Raw genomic sequence first — 17,547 nt, forward strand, 5'->3', positions numbered from 1 at the left:
CAGCGGCCATGGCTCACGGGCCCAGCTGCTCCGCGGCATGTGGGATCTTCCCGGACCGGGGCATGAACCCGCGTCCCCTGCATCGGCAGGCGGACTCCCAGCCACCAGGGAAGCCCTTTGAATGCTTTTTTTTTTGGGCCACACTTGCAGCTTCCTTGGCCCTAGGCAGTGAAAGCGCAGGAGTCCTAACCACTGGAGCACCAGGGAATTCCCTCCTGAATGCTTTTCGAGGAACTCTTATGAGGCTGGAGGGTGGAATGGTGGTGCCCATGAGTAAAGCTGAAACTTCACAAATAGTAAGGAACCTGATCTCTGAAATAGAAGCTTCATGAGAGCAGAGAACAGGTCCGAATGAATCAACTGGTGTCTTTCCAGGGCAGTTGCATCTGTGCACGATATTTGAGTCAGTTATAGTGTCTTAAGTTTGATTTTTTAACGTGGGTGATTGGAAGTCAATAAAATGTTTTTCTATACAGGCTGCCACTGTACCCATTTCACAGATGGGCACACTGAGACCCCGGCAGAGTGTGGTCCCAGCTGCCAACTCAGGTAACTGGACCGGAGAGCACATTTTGGGTGAACATGGAGAAAGAAGAGGGGTTGAGTAGATGAGAAATAAACTTTGAGGAAGTGGTGTAAACCCCCAAGAAGACAAATGTCTGCAGTTACCCAGGACTTTCTTTTGGAGTGAGGACTCCTGTTTAGTGGGTGAGATCTGTGACTCCACACATGAAGTCCCTTGCTTGGGCCACCTGGGCTGTGACCACCTTCTGCATCAGAATAGAAGCACCTCAAGGGCAAAGCGTTAGGCAGACACGTCTCTCGTATCATTCAGCTTGGGTGCTGGCCTGCAGAAAGCTTGTTGAGTAGCTCAATTAATTATGGCTCCATTTAGCAAATCAGCATGCCAAGTGCTTAACAAGCATGCTTTCATTTATTTACCCCGGCCACGAGTAAGTCAATGGCTAACGCGGTTCTCATTGTGACTTGAGAACCTAGAGATGTCAAAGTCACTTGCTCAAAATCACGGAGCTTGGTTGGTACAAGCTAGGATTCACACTCAGGCAGTCGGAGTGAGACTCGAGATCTTATTCGTGTTCCTAGCTCCACCTACTGGAGGCTTCCGGTAATTTTATTTTACTTGTTGGCCTCGGCTTGGGGATCTTAGTCCCCCGACCAAGAATTGAACCTGTGCCTCCTGCAGTGGAAGCGTGGAGTCCCAACCACTGGACTGCCAGGGAAATCCCCTGGTAATTCTTAGTCTAATTCTTAGATACAAGGGCAGGCCTTGTATCTCGGTGTGATCAAAAAAAGTCCAGAAAGGCTCCCTTCCTGCCAAGATCAGAGCTAAGGGCCATGGAGTGTTTGCTTGGGGATTCGCTTTCAGTTAGTTCCCTGTGCTGTACAGTAGGTCCTTGTTGATTATTTTATATATATTAGTGTGTATATGTTAATCCCAACCTTCTCGTTTATCCCTCCCCCAACCCCAAAATTGGGATTTTTAATATCCCCATTTAAGAGATCAGCAAAATGAGGTTTGGCATAGGGGGAAATCATCTATGTAAAGTGATTAACATCATGTCTTACTTGTGATGAGATCTCATTAATTGGGAAACTACTATTATATCATTGTAGTGATAAGTAATACTATTGAAGTTTATTATTGTTTTTATAGTAATGTGTTACCATTATTATCACTATTTTTTGTTAGTATCTATAAGAATTACCACTATTATAAATATTGCTATTATAGTAATAAGCATTACTATTATAGTAATTAGTATTACTATAAATATTACTATAAGTATTACTATTATCACTATTGGTAGTGCTTAAAATGACTATTTATTGGGCTTCGTTGGTGGCACAGTGGTTGAGAGTCCGCCTGCCGGTGCAGGGGACACGGGTTCGTGCCCCGGTCCGGGAAGATCCCACATGCCGCGGAGCGGCTGGGCCCTTGCGCCATGGCCGCTGAGCCTGCGTGTCCGGAGCCTGTGCTCTGCAACGGAAGAGACCACGACAGTGGGAGGTTCGCGTACCGCAAAAAAAAAAAAAAAAAAAAAAAGAAGATGAAGACTGACATTAAAGGCATGCTGTAGCAGGACAAGTGGTGGTGCTAGGTTCTGACCCCAGGACCCTGGAACTTAAGCGGTCCCATCTGTCACGTAATACAGCCTTTAGAATTCTGGTTTCCTTTGTCTTGTCCACGTACCAGGCCAGAAAAGGAAATGTTTGCAGGGACAGCGTCTCAGCTTTGGAGGAAATGGCTTTGCTCGGAGCGCCCCCTGGTGGCCGGGGCGGGAAAGCGCGTCTCTGATGACTGCCATTTATTGTGTTTGCGAGGTACCCGCAGCATGTCGGAGAAAAGTCAATTTGGATTTAGGTCAAATTTGGCTTGTTGACCTGCATCCATAATCTTTTGTATACACTCCCACTCCTAGTAGACCACTCCATCTCCCCTACTACTCCAAGTCTATTTAAACTCACATTCCTGCTAAAACATTCACCCTGCAAACAAGTCCCTTCCCCCCACTGGCTCCCCCTGGGTGGTTACGTCTCACCCGGATGAGGAATCGGCGTCCTATGCGCTTGCCCTGCATCCACTCTGGCCTCTCTGGCATATGTTCTGAAGCTAGATCAGAATGTTCTTTTCAAAACGCAAATAATTATCCTGACATAAACCCAGGTCAAAAAAACCTAATGGACCCCAGTGTCCTTGTAAAGCCAAATTCTTACCAGCGCTTACAGGGACCTAAATAACCTTGTCTCTCTTAGTTCTGCATGGTAATTACTCTCTCTCTGCCTCATTAGATTTCAGCCATGCTGATTATCCCTTATTTCTTTTCTGACAGAGGGCTGTCAGCCTGATTCTCTCTGCCTGGAATGCTTTTTGCTAGCTAATCACCAGCCTGATTATCCCTTTTAAACGTAAATGCCATTTCCTCAGAAAATACGTTCCTGACAAGACCAAATTTCCCTCTTTTTTTGCAAAACAGACCACATTTTTTGGAGTCATACTCAGAAGCTTCTATTATAGCTATGCTTTTTTTTTCTTTTAAAGAGAGGAAATTTAAAAAAATAGGAAATCAAATGTTAAAAAATGAACAAGAAGCATACTGGGTATGCCGGTCTGAACCAGTACCTGATCCTGCTGTCAACTGGCAGGAAATAAAGACGTAGGATCATTGCACCAGGAAGGTGCAACCGAAAAAATCCAGACTGTGGGACATCCTTACAGGTCAAATGGCTCAGGTTCTACAACATAGATTATAACAAAGGGAATATAATATTCCAGAGAAGGGTCTGGGTGATCGGGAAGAATCAGAAGAGAAGGGAAAATTATTTCTGTGACTTTATTATGGCGTTTCATCAGTCTCTTTATTTAATGATGTATTTCTATATCTTACTGGGAACGTAAGATCCTTGAGGACAGAAGTTATTCTCGAATTCACACATCCAAACAGCAGTACAGTGTTTGGCATGGAGTACTGCCCCCAAATATTTTTCTCAATTAGTTCACTAAAAAAATGAATGATGGGGGTTTCCCTGGTGGCGCAGTGGTTGAGAGTCCGCCTGCCGAAGCAGGGGACACGGGTTCGTGCCCCGGTCTGGGAAGATCCCACATGCCATGGAGCGACTAGGCCCGTGAGCCATGGCCGCTGAGCCTGCGCGTCCGGATCCTGTGCTTCACAACGGGAGAGGCCACAACAGTGAGAGGCCCGCGTACCGAAAAAAAAAAAAAAAATGATGAGACTTCCATGGTGGCACAGTGGTTAAGAATCCGCCTGCCAATGCAGAGGACACAGTTTCGAGCCCTGGTCCGGGAAGATCCCACATGCTACAGAGCAGCTAAGCCTGCAAGCTACAACTACTGAAGCCCTCACACCTAGAGCCCGTGCTCCGCAACAAGAGAAGCCACCGCAATGAGAAGCCTGTGCACCGCAACGAAGAGTAGCCCCCGCTTGCCACAACTAGAGAAAAAACCTGTGTGCGGCAACGAAGACCCAACGCAGCCAAAAATAAATAAATAAATTTATATTAAAAAAAAAAGGAAGAGAATTTTAACACATGCTACAGCATGGATGAACCTTGTGGACATCCTACTAAGGGGAATGTTGCCAAAGTCTGGCTCCCTGTGCACCGTTGCCAAATAAAAATATGGAGACAGAGAATTGGAAGATAGGAGATAGAGAGGCTTTTTACTTTCTTTGCTAGGCAAAGGGAAGACACAGTAGGCTAGTGCCTCAAGAACTGTGCTCCCCCCCTTCCTGGGGAATTGCAGGGATTCTTATAGGGAAGTTCGCAGTCCGAAGCGAGTGATAAGGATCAAAATGGTGAAGGTCTTGCATTCTCATTCTTCTTGCATTATTTCAAAACAGTCATTGCTGGAGTCAGGCAACCCGGTAATTGGGTCCATTAGTCTCTGGGTTATCAGTCTGCAGACCTCCTTTCTGAAATGCAAACAGCTACAAGGGCTGATTTGCTACAAGAGTTTAGTAAAGAATAAATACCAGGTGCAGGATGTTAATTACCTAAATTACACAGGATTAAGGGGGACAGGTTAGCTTTGTGAAGGAGAAATCTAACTACAGACACTACAGATTAGTAACAGTTAAAACTAGGAAAAACAAAACAAAACAAAACTAGGATTAACTCAGGCCAGTTTATGTTCTCTAGCCTGTTCACTGCTCCCTTTATTTTCCTGTTTGTCAGGAGAGGAAAAAAAACCTCATTTCTATTTTTGTTGCAACAGAAGTAAGCCTGACAGGAAAGGACAAATATTATATGATTCCACTTAAATGAAGTACCTAGAGTCATCAGATTCATAGAGACAGAAAGTAGAATGATGATGGCCAGGAACTGAGGGGAGAAAGGGGGAACTGTTGAATGGGTACAGAGTTTCAATTTTGCAAGATGAAAAAAGTTCTGGAGTTGCATTGCACAAAATGCGAATGTACTTAACAGGACTGAACTGCACCCTTAAAGATGGTTAAAAGGGTACATTTTATGATATGTGTACTTTACCACAGTAAAGAGCATCTCAGAACCATCCCCTGAGGGTAACCATAGAAGAGTCCAGGGTTGATAGCAACACTGCAGGTACTCCCCACCCACCCAAACCTGTCCTGTTTTACTGAAAGCCTGCTTTCGGTTTTAAGGTTTGTTGGATTTGCTGGCAAAATAACCACTCGTCTCACACACATAAACAGCTTTTATCAATTCTTTAACGAAAGGTGATTTCACTTAATTTTAATATACAATCATTAGAAGGAAAAGAATAAGAATATTAGAAAAAACGTAACAGGGTACACATCACCGAATTGGGCCGACACCTACATCCAGATACAAACAGCAGCTGGGAACTTCTGAGTAACAGCAATCTGGAGCCCCAGGTGGGAAGGGCCCCAGGTTTGTGCGTCCATCCTACTGGTTAGATTTCCGATTGGCGTTCTCAGGGCTTCTGTTGTTTATAATTCCAGGCCTCAAACTGATATTATCAGTTTGCCCGCAAAAATGCAGCTCTGGTTCAATTATAACAATGCTGCTAATTTCACCATGCAAGTCACAAGATTTTCCAGACCCCGGGGCACTGGCCAGGTCTCCAGGGCTCAAGAAATTCTAAGACCCATTCCCTTTCTTATCATCCGTGCTGCTTGACTTGTAACAGTCGTTAGGTGTGCAGGCAAGCAGGCAGTCCAGGAAGGGTCACAGGTCGGTCAGAGGCCTGCTTCTGCTTCTGAAGCCTGGATAAGATTATTTTACTAGTTTTCCCAACACATCTTCACCCCCAGCAACCCAGGGGTTAAGGGTTGTCTTTTGTGCACAGGGACTCCCTGCTTTGGGTTTGTTTGTTTGTTTGTTTGTTTTTTGCAGTACTTGGGCCTCTCACTGTTTTGGCCTCTCCCATTGCGGAGCACAGGCTCCGGACGCGCAGGCTCAGCGGCCATGGCTCACGGGCCCAGCTGCTCCGGGGCTTGTGGGATCTTCCCGGACCGGGGCACGAACCCGTTCCCTGCATCGGCAGGCAGACTCTCAACCACTGCGCCACCAGGGAAGCCACCTGTTTTTTTTGTTTGTTTGTTTGTTTGTTTTGCGGTACGCGGGCCTCTCACTGCTGTGGCCTCTCCCGCTGCGGAGCACAGGCTCCGGACGCGCAGGCTCAGCGGCCATGGCTCACGGGCCCAGCCGCTCCGCGGCATATGGGATCTTCCCAGACCGGGGCACGAACCCGCGTCCCCTGCATCGGCAGGCGGACTCTCAACCACTGAGCCACCAGGGAAGCCCTGGTTTTTAGAAATGTATCAGCTCCAGCGCTACACAGCTTAAACTCAACGTCACTGGCTTTGATCCAGGGCTCCAGGCTCTACTCCAACGATCCAGTAAGTCTTGGGTAACCCCCTCTTCTGTAGGAAACCGGGCATTGAGTTCAGATCTTCCTAAAGAGACCTCAGCAATCCAAGTGTGCAATTGGGTCAGCCTGGCTTCTGACCCATTTTCTGCATGAAGACAGGAGCTGGGAGCTGTGGGTGTGTGTGAAAAGAGGTGTGTGTGAAAAGAGGTGTGTGTGCGCGTGTGTGTGTGTGTGTGTGTGTGTGTGTGTGTGATTGGATCAGTGTCCTGATGATCTATGACTATTTTTTGGCTCGTGTCCAACAATATTAATAATTACCCTTATACGGTGAATGTGACACGTGGACCACTGATTTCAGTCTTCTGTTTGCCCTCTGTGTCTGTGGGTTCCTCATCTGCAGATACAGGGGTGACTGTAAGGGACTTGAGCATCCGTGGAGTTTGGTATTCATGAGGGGTGACTGTACAGTGATTTACATTAAAACACTTTTGGGTTTGCTCCGCCCAGCAACTCTGAGAAGCTGGCTCTGTTATTTCTCATTGGTAGCAATTTTAAAAATGGTGGTAAAATACATATCACATAAAATTTACCATTTTAACCATTTTTAAGTGTACAGTTCAGTAATGTTAGGTATATCTACATTACTGTGCAACCAACCTCCAGAGCTCTTTTCATCTTATAAAACTGAAACCGTGTCCTCACCAAGAACTCCCCATTTCTCCCTCACCCCAGCCCCTGGCAAGCCACCATTCTCCTTTACGTTGCTATGAATTTGACTACTCTCAGTACTTCCTAGAAGTGGAATCATAACAATATTTGTCTTTCTGTGACTGGGTTATGTCACTTAGCATATCGTCCTCAAGTTGCGTCCGTGTTGTAGCATGCGTCAGAGTTTCCTGTCTTTTCGTGGCTGAATAATATTCTGCTGTATGTATAGACCACACTGTGTTTATCCATTTCTTCGTGGATGGCCATTTGGGTGGCCTTCATCTTTCAGCTGTCGTGAACAATGCTGCTGTGAACATGGGTGTATAAATATCTCCTTGAGACCTTATTTTCAGTTCTTTTGGATGTACACCCAGAAGTGGAATTGCTGGTGAAACTGTGCACCTCATATTGGGACTTGAACCCGGCCAAAACCCTGACAGGGACTTGAACCCACGGTCTTTTAATTAGAATCACTGGTCTAATTAGAATCACAAATTAGAATCCCTGGTCTCTGGACTCACTGAGGCTCAGATTCTCTGTGTCTCAGCGCAGAAGGAATTCCACGAGAGGCAAAGGAGAGTGTCTGACCTTACGAGGTCTGACTAGGACTGTCATAGCACTTATTCAACTCAGTAGAAGGGTGGTAACATTTTCCTTCCACCTAATGACCTGGGGCATATCTTGTGCTTTTATTTATGGCTTCATAGTTAAACAAGGCTGCTTCACTCCACAGTGTTCTGATAGCTTTCTTGAGCTGATGATCTCAATTTAAAAATCAGCATTCGTATCCACTCAACTCATACCAATTGAGCAGCTAGTGTGTGCCCGGCACTTTGCTGGAAGCTTTTGCTTCTGTAGGGGTGGAAAACTTGGCTTTCCATGTTCTTTGGCTGGTCTAATAATTAAATTGACATAAGGCAGATTAACAAGTTTAATTTGGTATGTATGGGAGCCCTGTATAAACTCTGAAGCTCAAAGACATTCAGGCAACTGAGACTTAAATGCTCCCCTGACCTAAGGGGAACTGGGTAGGGATCTGGGGCTTCAAAGGGAAGGAAGACATCCCACAGGAAGATGGGACGGGCAAAGGCTTGGTAAACAAATGTTTGCCACTCCTTGCAGGTGAGTCTTTTTTTTTTTTAACATCTTTATTGGAATATACAGGTGAGTCTTTCTGAGATAAAAAGTTCTCTCTGGTAATAGGTCTCTTCTTGCCATAGGCCTCCTAATGTAAATTATTTTGAGCAATTAAGTGAGAGGCAAAGAGCTTTCCCTGAGTCTGCAGGGTCTTGATTGCTTTCAGCTCAACACAACCCACGTGACAGAGTGGCAAATTGGGGGGAGACAGATTCTGCTCCCCCTCACTTCTCTTCAAGCAATCCTTCCGGTGACTTGGAAACATATTAGAAGTCTTGTTTATGTTTAAGAAACCAAAGCTGGGAGATGGAGAACTTGCCCAATGTGTCCTTTTACCAACTGCTCCCCATAACTCTTTTGCTCTATGGAATTGGATTCCCAGGGCCAAGGGTGGATGGACATTAAAAAAAAAAAAAATTAATTAACTAGGCTGTCCCAGGTCTTAGTTGCGGCATGTAGGATGTTCGTTGCTGCTTGCGGGATCTTCGTTGCAGCATTATGGGATCTAGTTCCCTGACCAGGGATCGAACACAGGGCTTCTGCATTGGGAGCATGGAGTCTTAACCACTGGACTGCCAGATAAGTCCCTCTCAGCAGCTCTTTTTAGCCTTCCCAACTGCGTCTAAGATGCTGTGTCAGAACGTCTGCCCATCTGTTCCAAAGCTGGTCTGCAGATGACTGCTGGAGCCCAGGGAGTGTTCTGAGAGTTCCACGGCTCCCTGTCTGAACACCCTCGACCTGGTGGCCTTGGGTGTGAGCAATACCTTGGGAGCTGGCGTGCACATCATGGTTGGTGAAGTGGCCAAGTACGTAGCTGGACCTGCAATGGTCATCTGCTTCTTGGTGGCCACCCTGTCTTCTGTGTTGTCTGGGCTCTGCTATGCTGAGTTTTGGACCTGGGTACCAGGTCCGTGTATTGCTACAGCTATGTCACAATGGGACAACGGTATGCTTTCATCATTGGCTGGAACCTCATACTCTCTAATGTCATTGGTGAGATGGTAGGGGTGGGGGCAACAAAGGACTTATTATGGGAAACTAGGAGGGGGGTCTTCAGTCATTCCTGAGAATTTGTTACCCACCTTGTGTGATGTAATATGTAACAGTGGCAGGAAAACCACACAACTTCATTCTACTGAGCTCTATCCTGCTTTCCTTAAATGGTGGACCAAGAACCTAGAGGGAAAGGGAGCTGTAGGGAAGGGGTAAGAGGGAGGTATGTCCCACAGGCTCATCCCCTCACCATTTTGAAGTTCTGGCTCAGCTGTTGCCTTCTTGGAATTTTCCCTTACACCTCAGTTTAAAATTTCAACACTTGGGCTTCCCTGGTGGCGCAGTGGTTGAGATGCAGGGGACGCGGGTTCGTGCCCCGGTCCGGGAAGATCCCACATGCCGCGGAGCGGCTGGGCCCGTGAGCCATGGCCGCTGAGCCTGCGCGTCCGGAGCCTGTGCTCCACAGTGGGAGAGGCCACAACAGTGAGAGGCCCGTGTACTGCCAAAAAAAAAATTTCAACCCTCATCTCCCAGACCGCCCACTCCCACTTAACCTGTTTTCTTTTCTTGAATAACATTGATCTCCTAACATATTAAATAAAATTAACCCATTTTTTTGGACCGCCTGGGTCTACTCTCACCACTCAATGAAAAGGAACTCTTTGGGATTAGGTATTTTGTCTGTTTTTGCTTTTTTGCTTTTTGGTTTCTTTGGCCGAGCCGTGCGGCTTGTGGGATATAGGATCTTAGTTCCTCGACCAGAGGTCAGGCCCGTGCCCCCTGCAGTGGAAGGGTGGAATCCTAACCACTGGACCACCAGGGAAAGTCCCATGCAGCGACTTACTTTTAATATTAAAATGTATTCACTCAATTAAATTCATTCTCAGCTTTGCCAGACCTGGTCATGAACAGAACTCTTTTCCCAGAGTTCCTTTTTCAGAAACTTTCTATAACTTCCTTCTCTACATTCAGATTTTATCCTGTGCTTCTCCCACCCTCCTCACTTTAACCTAGCTTTGGGACAAAATTAATTTCCTTTAACAAAATGCATGTCCATTCCTTATAACTTTTTAGAAACTTCCTTGCACACAAAGATGTTTTCCTTCTTAATTACATATATTAACCAGAATCTTAACCCTTAGAAAAGTTAATTTCTAGTAGAAACTAAGAAATGAGCAATTGTGAACTATTTGTTATGCTAGCATTTTTTAAGTTGAAGTACAGTTTATTTACAATATTACATCAGTTTCAGATGTACGGCCTAGTGATGCAGTATTTTTACAGATTATATTCGATTAAAAGTTATTACAAGATAATGGTTATAATTCCTTGTGCTCTAAGAGATCTCCTTGTTGCTTATCTAGTTTATATATAGTGCTTAGTGTCTGTTAATCCCAAACCCTTAACTTGCCACTCACCCTTCCCTCTCTCCACTGGTAGCCACCTGTTTGTTTTCTGAATCTGTGAGTCTGTTTCCGTTTTGCTATATACATTCATTTGTAATTTTTTTTTTTTTTAGATTCCACATATAAGTGATATCACCTAGTATATGTAAAAATACTGAGTCACTATGCTGTACACCTGAAAACTAATGTAATATTGTAAACCAACCAACTATATTTATAACTAAATAAACAAACACATCCATTCAGGAAGAAAAGCACCTTTGTGGGTGTTGTGGGATCTCGCACCATATGCCCAAAGAACCTGGAGAAGTCCCGTCTATCTGTGGATCTGGGAAACACCAGAAAGATGTCTATGTGGGCTACGGAACCTGCAGAGCCAGGGAACCTGCGCGGACCCCTCCTCTGGTGGTGAGAAGGTGGGGGGAACCTGGAGAGTACTGACTTGGGCAGATTCCCCAGCAGGAGAGAGAATGTACAAAAGTCCAATCTTCTCCAGTGGAGATTCCAACTGCCAAAAAAAACAGTCTGGTCAAAGCAAATGCGGCAGTAAGATGAACTTTCCCCTCCCCCCTCCAGGGAAACATCTCGTGGGGCTGATCTATCCAGAGGGCACCTCCCCCACCACAGAGGAGGAAAGTGGTGAGTGAGTGCGCAGCTACCCTAGTTACCCAGGACACCGCTGGAGACCCAGAGTACTGAGGCTGGACATCCCTGACAAGGGAGAGGAAGCGTATTGGGAAAGAGGCAGATAAGCATTTCAAAGGGTACTAAAGCAATTGCTTTCAACAGGGGGTCCTCTTACAAGCCTCTGGGAGTACTACATCTGGGAATCTCCCTACTGGGTCCACCAGCACCCTCAAAAGCCCTGATTGCTAAACCCACACCTCCCGCCACTCTTCGGAGGCTCCTTGTTTGAGCTTCCACCTGCAGCACCCAAGGGAGCTCTGGTTAGACAGGGCGCATGTTCAGAAAACTGGCCACCTGCCATGGGCAAGGGCGCCCACAAATTTGAGCTATAGCGCCACCTTCTGGAAAACCAAAAAGAGGCTTCCAGGAGGCTGTCTGCCGAGTTGTAAGACCAGAGAAGACGTAGAAGCTTAAGAATTCTCCACAAGAGGGAGCAAGAAGAATGGAACAGGTGTACTGATATAAAGAAAGCCGCGCAGATAACGCAGGACACCACCATGGAACACAGTACGCCAGCTGTGAAAGCACTGATGCAAAACTCCAAGGAAAGTAGAAAATAAAAATGTCATTACAAAAATAAAATAATACTTTTCCAACAGTTGAGCTCAAAGCCAGGACATTTTGTGATTTAGCAGTTAAAGAATTCAAAACTGCTGTTTTGAAGAAACTCAGTGAGCTACAAGAAAACTCAGAAAGAAAATTAAATGAAATCTTAAAAAACCCAAAAAACAAAACACACCCTATCAAAGTGGGATTTTTACCAATGAGATAGAAACCATAAAAAAGAACCAAACAACTTCTGGAGGTGAAGAACTCAGTGGATGAAATGAAAAATGCAGCAGAAAACATCTGTAGGAGAGTAGAGAAAGCAGAAAATAGAATAAGTGAGTTAGAGGATAGGAATTTTGAATAGAGGTTAACAAAGAAGAAAGAATGAAAAAGAGCAAAGAAAGCCTATGTGATCTATGGAGTTCCATCAAAAGTACTAATAGTAGAATAATTGGGAACCAGAAGGAGAAGGGAGGGAGAAGGGAGCAAATATTTATTTAAAGAAATATTAGCTTGGTGTGATGAATTGGGAGATTGGGATTGACATATATACACTAATATGTGTAAAATGGATAACTAATAAGAAGCTGCTGTATAAAAAAATAAAAAGAAATATTAGCTGAGAACTTCTCAAACCTGAAGAGAGAATTGGATATGCAAATACATGAAGCTCATAGGTCACCCTATTATCTCAATGTAAAAGACCTTCTCAGAGAAACAGTACAATGAAACTGTCAAAAATCAAGGACAAGGAAAGAATTCTCAAGGCAGCTGGGGAAAGGAAAATTGTAACCTACAAAGGAACCCCCATTAGGATATCAGTGGATTTCTCAGAAGAAGCCCAGGAGACTGGAATGACATATTCAAAGTGTTGAAAGGAAAAGATTCCTGGCCAAGAATATTCCATCTGGCAATGTAACCCTTCAGATATGAAGGAGAGAGGCTGGGAAATTAGGGTGTCATGAGGGGTGATGGTCATGACACTCTCAACTTGAAACACAGGGTAATGGTTGAATGAAAAAGGAAAAAAGAAAAACAGTGTAAGCATATCTCTTACATTTACCAAAGTCACTGTGAGATGAACTAAATATAATTGGGGCTTCCCTGGTGGTGCAGTGGTTGAGAGTCCGCCTGCCGATGCAGGGGACACAGGTTCATGCCCCGGTCCAGGAAGATCCCACATGCCGCGGAGCAGCTGGGCCCGTGAACCATGGCCACTGGTCCTGCGCGTCCGGAGCCTGTGCTCCGCAACGGGAGAGGCCACAACAGTGAGAGGCCCGCATACCGAAAAAAAAAAAAAAAAAAAAAAGGTAAATTATATTGGACATATGAGAGGGTGAGGAGAAGGAAGCAGAGGTGGAAGTGAGTTACATTCTCATGGATCATAGCAGGAAGATAATGCCTGACAGTTGGGGTCTTTTAAATTCTATATAATGTGATATTGGAGATAAACATCCTCAAGGATTAAATCTCTGTCCTTATATTATTTTAAACTCTTTGCATGGTTTCTCCTATTATGTTATGGTTGTTTTGAAAAGTTAGACTCCTTTAAGTATATGAAGTTTATTTCAGTGTAAGGTGTGTGGAATGGATTCCATATAAAGTGTCTCCAAATGTCCCGCTGTTGTTAAAGAGGGGAGTGCCCTTTACTTCTAAGTCCCTGGTGTCTATTTTAGTGCCTGGCACACAGTGGGCCCTTTGGCAGTGTTAGATGAATGAACTCTATACTCTACTTCTTTTACTTGGCCACACATTTTTTAAAATAAATTTTATTTATTTATTTACAGCTGTGTTGGGTCTTCATTGTTGTGTGTGGGTTTTCTCTAGTTGTGGTGAGTGGGGGCTACTCTTTGTTGTGGAGCACAGGCTCTAGGCACGTGGGCTTCAGTAGTTGTGGCACATGGGCTCCGTAGTTGCGGCTCACAGGCTCTAGAGCGCAGGCTCAGTAGTTGTGGTGCATGGGCTTAGTTGCTCTGCAGCATGTGAGATCTTCCCAGTTCAGGGATCGAACCCATGTCCCCTGCATTGGCAGGCGGATTCTTAACCACTGCGCCACTAGGGAAGCCCTTGGCCACATCTTATTCAGTAGCAGTGTCATAGTGTTGAAGCATTTAAACTTTGCCGCTGTTGGAGCAGAAAAACTTTCCCCCTCTATCCTCTTAGAGTCTTTGACTGGAGCTTACAAAAAAGACAGACCAAAGGCAAATTACCAGGAGAAATGATTATATACAGGACCTAACAAAAGTATAACTTGCTAAATGATTAAAGTTACAGGCTTATATACTCAACTTAGTAGGAGGAGGGGGTAGGGAGAAAAGGCTTCTATGCGAAGAACAAATGGCTTTCTTTGGGAAAGACAAATAAATTAAGAGAAGAAACTGGAGATGAGAAAGTTTGCAATAATGTTTGTGCAGATGTGAGTGGTCTTTCCACCTTCTTCAGGCTATAACACTGCGGGACAAGAGAATTACAGTAATAGGTTTATTCATATTTGCCTCTTTGGGAGTAGCCTCTCCCCAAGTGGGAGTTTCCGGCAGCCTTACTTACCAGAATTTTCTGCTGTGAGTCAGACAAGGGAAGCTCTGAGAAGTCGTTCTGCATCTGTTGCATCTCAATGTCTTCCCTTTGAAATCATCTTTCTACCAACTCTTGGGTTTTGAGCAGGTCCCCAACACAACCAACTAAAACGCTCCACAACAGCTTAAGCCAGTTCATTCCATCTTGTGTGGTTGGCCCTTCAAAAGTTAATGTAGGGGCTTCCCTGGTGGCTCAGTGGTTAAGAGTCCGCCTGCCAATGCAGGGGACACGGGTTGAGCCCTGGTCCGGGAAGTTCCCACATGCCACAAAGCAATGAAGTCCATGTGCCACAACTATTGAGCCTGCGCTCTAGAGCCCGCGAGCCACAGCTACTGAGCCCACGTGCCTAGAGCCCATGCTCCGCAACCAGAGAAGCCGCTGCAATGAGAAGCCCGTGCACCTCAATGAAGAGTAGCCCCCGCTCGCCTCAACTAGAGAAAGCCTGCGTGGAGCAGCGAAGACCCAACGCAGCCAAAAATTAAAAAAAAAAAAAGTTAATGTAACAGTCAACCATGACTGTTAAATCCCAGGTTGGTGCACAGTGTTTTAGCGTGTGTGTTATTTGATGCATGTCATAATCCTGTCAGGCCTCCACCAGCAGCCACCCAGCTGCAACACTCCCCTCTCACTCCCAGGTTTTTCCTTCCTTACCTCTTACATCCTATTTCCCTTCCCTGCCTGGGTTCTCAGCTCTCCCAGCAGAAGGGGCCCTTGAAGAAGAGGACTAAGTCGCACTCCCCTTTATCTTCTTCCGTCCCTTTGTGCAACGCTGGATGCAAGCACCATGCTTATTAAATGTTTTTGCTGCTTGAGTTAACATCAGAGATTTTAAGCTCCCCTTCTCCTGGTTGGGGCCCAGGTGGGCTTGGGGGTTCCCCACATTTGAGTGTCTCAGGCCATGGGCGGACTGTGCAAAGTCGAGTAGTATAAGAAGACTGGAGAGAGCAGGGTTGGAAAAAACAGTCGAATATTTTTAATAGAGGGTTATTTGTTTCAACCCAGTACATTCTCAGTAAATGTCTAATGTGTGAGGCCACTCTTTCTTGTTTGGGATCTATTCTGTAGTAGGCTGATAATACCACTTCATTGGTTTTCCTTTTTTCCAGTTTACTGATTCACAAAACTGCGTATATTTGGACTGTACAAAGTGAAGATCTCTTTAAGATGTCCAAAATGATGATTTAATACACATAGACACTGTGAATGATTACCACAATCAAGTTAATTAACTGTCATCTCCCATAGCTTCTACTTGTGTGTGTCTGTGTGTTGAGAACACAAGCAGTTCTCTCATACTAGACAGCAAAAATACAATACAGCAGTATTAACTATAGTCAACATGACATATATTAGGTACCTAGAACTTGTTTGTCTTTTAACTGAAAGTTTGTACCCTTTACTGATATCTCCCCACTTTCTCCACCACCTACTCCTTACAACTACAGTTCTAATTTATGGTGTTATAAGTTTGATTTACTTAGATTCCACATATAAGTGAAATCATACATTGTTTTTCATTGTCTGATGTATTTCAATAAGCATAATGTCCTCAGGTCCATTCACGTTTTCACAAACAGCAAGGTTTCCTTCTTTTAATGGCTGACTAATATTCCATTGTCTATATATACACACTACATTTACTTTTTTGTTGTTTTTATTATAATGTAAATTTTATTTAACAGTTATTGGAAAATAGAAAATGTTATTAAAAAAAATTCCATTCACAATTACATTCAAATTTTTTTTTTTTTTTTTTTTTGCGGTACGTGGGCCTCTCACCGCTGTGGCCTCTCCCGTTGCGGAGCACAGGCTCCAGACACGCAGGCCCAGCAGCCATGGCTCACGGGCCCAGCTGCTCCGCGGCATGTGGGATCTTCCCGGACCGGGGCACGAACCCGTGTCCCCTGCATCGGCAGGCGGACTCTCAACCACTGCGCCACCAGGGAAGCCCTACATTCAAATTTATATGGTACCCAAGGAAAAAAATTTAGAAAATAGTATTTAATACTTTTATAGAAGAACATGATAAAATCAAACAAGATAAAAACATTTTGTTAATGCATATACAAGCTCAATATCAGGGACATGTACTATAAATTATTACCAAAATTGACCTACAAAGTTAATATAATTCCAATAGAAAAAATCTCAATAGATTTTTTTCATGAAACTTGGTGAACTTATTTTAAAATTCCTGTGTATGAGAAGATGTTCAGGAAGAGGCAAGGCAGCTATGAGAAGAACTAAGAGAATTTGCTCTTCTAGATACCAAGAATTATTTTAAAGCTATAGTAATTAAAACAGTATGGAATTTTGTAGGGTTAAAAATAGATTAATCAGACAAACTCGAGAGCTTAGAAATAGACTCTGGCTTATATATGTATATTTGGTTTATGAGAAAAGTGGCCTCAACAACGGAAATTTATTGGAATAATTGGCTATCTGTATGGCAAGAAAGAGAATTAGATCATTGCCTCTATATAAAAAAAATTCCAGGTAGATTAAAGGCTTAAATTTGTTAAAAAATAGTTTTAAAATACAAGAGGACAATTTTATGATCCTGTGAAGAAAAATATGTTTAGATACATGGAAAAAAAGCACAAATTGTAAAGAAAATTGATTCATTTACAGTAAAATTTAAAATGCCTGCATGACAAAAGGTAACAAAGCCAAACGACAAAGATTTTTTGCAACATACATAACAGACAAAGAATCTCTCCAAAATATATAAAGAACACTTTACCACCAGTAGGATAATGAGAGTAGCTAACATTTACTAAGCAGTTACTATATGCCAGGATCTGTTCTAAGTGGTTAGTATGTATTAACTCCCTTAACCATCGGAGTAATCCTATGAGATACTATTTTTATCTCTATCTTACAGATTAAGAAACTGAGCCACAGAGAGGTAACATCCAAATACAAACAACGGTTAATGACACATTTGGAATCGAAACTAATGCAGTTCAGCGTGTCTGCTGCTAACCACTATGTAGAATTGTGCCTTTCCCCCCGCCCCCGCAAAAGAAAAGTAATTCAGCTGACCACCAGGCAAAGATGTGAACAGGTTATTCATAGAAGAGTTGCTGGAATTGCCAGTAAAGATGAAAATATGCCCAACTTCATTAATCAGAGAAA

The sequence above is a fragment of the Delphinus delphis genome, chromosome 20, assembly GCF_949987515.2.
Source record: "Delphinus delphis chromosome 20, mDelDel1.2, whole genome shotgun sequence".
Taxonomy (NCBI): Eukaryota; Metazoa; Chordata; class Mammalia; order Artiodactyla; family Delphinidae; genus Delphinus; species Delphinus delphis.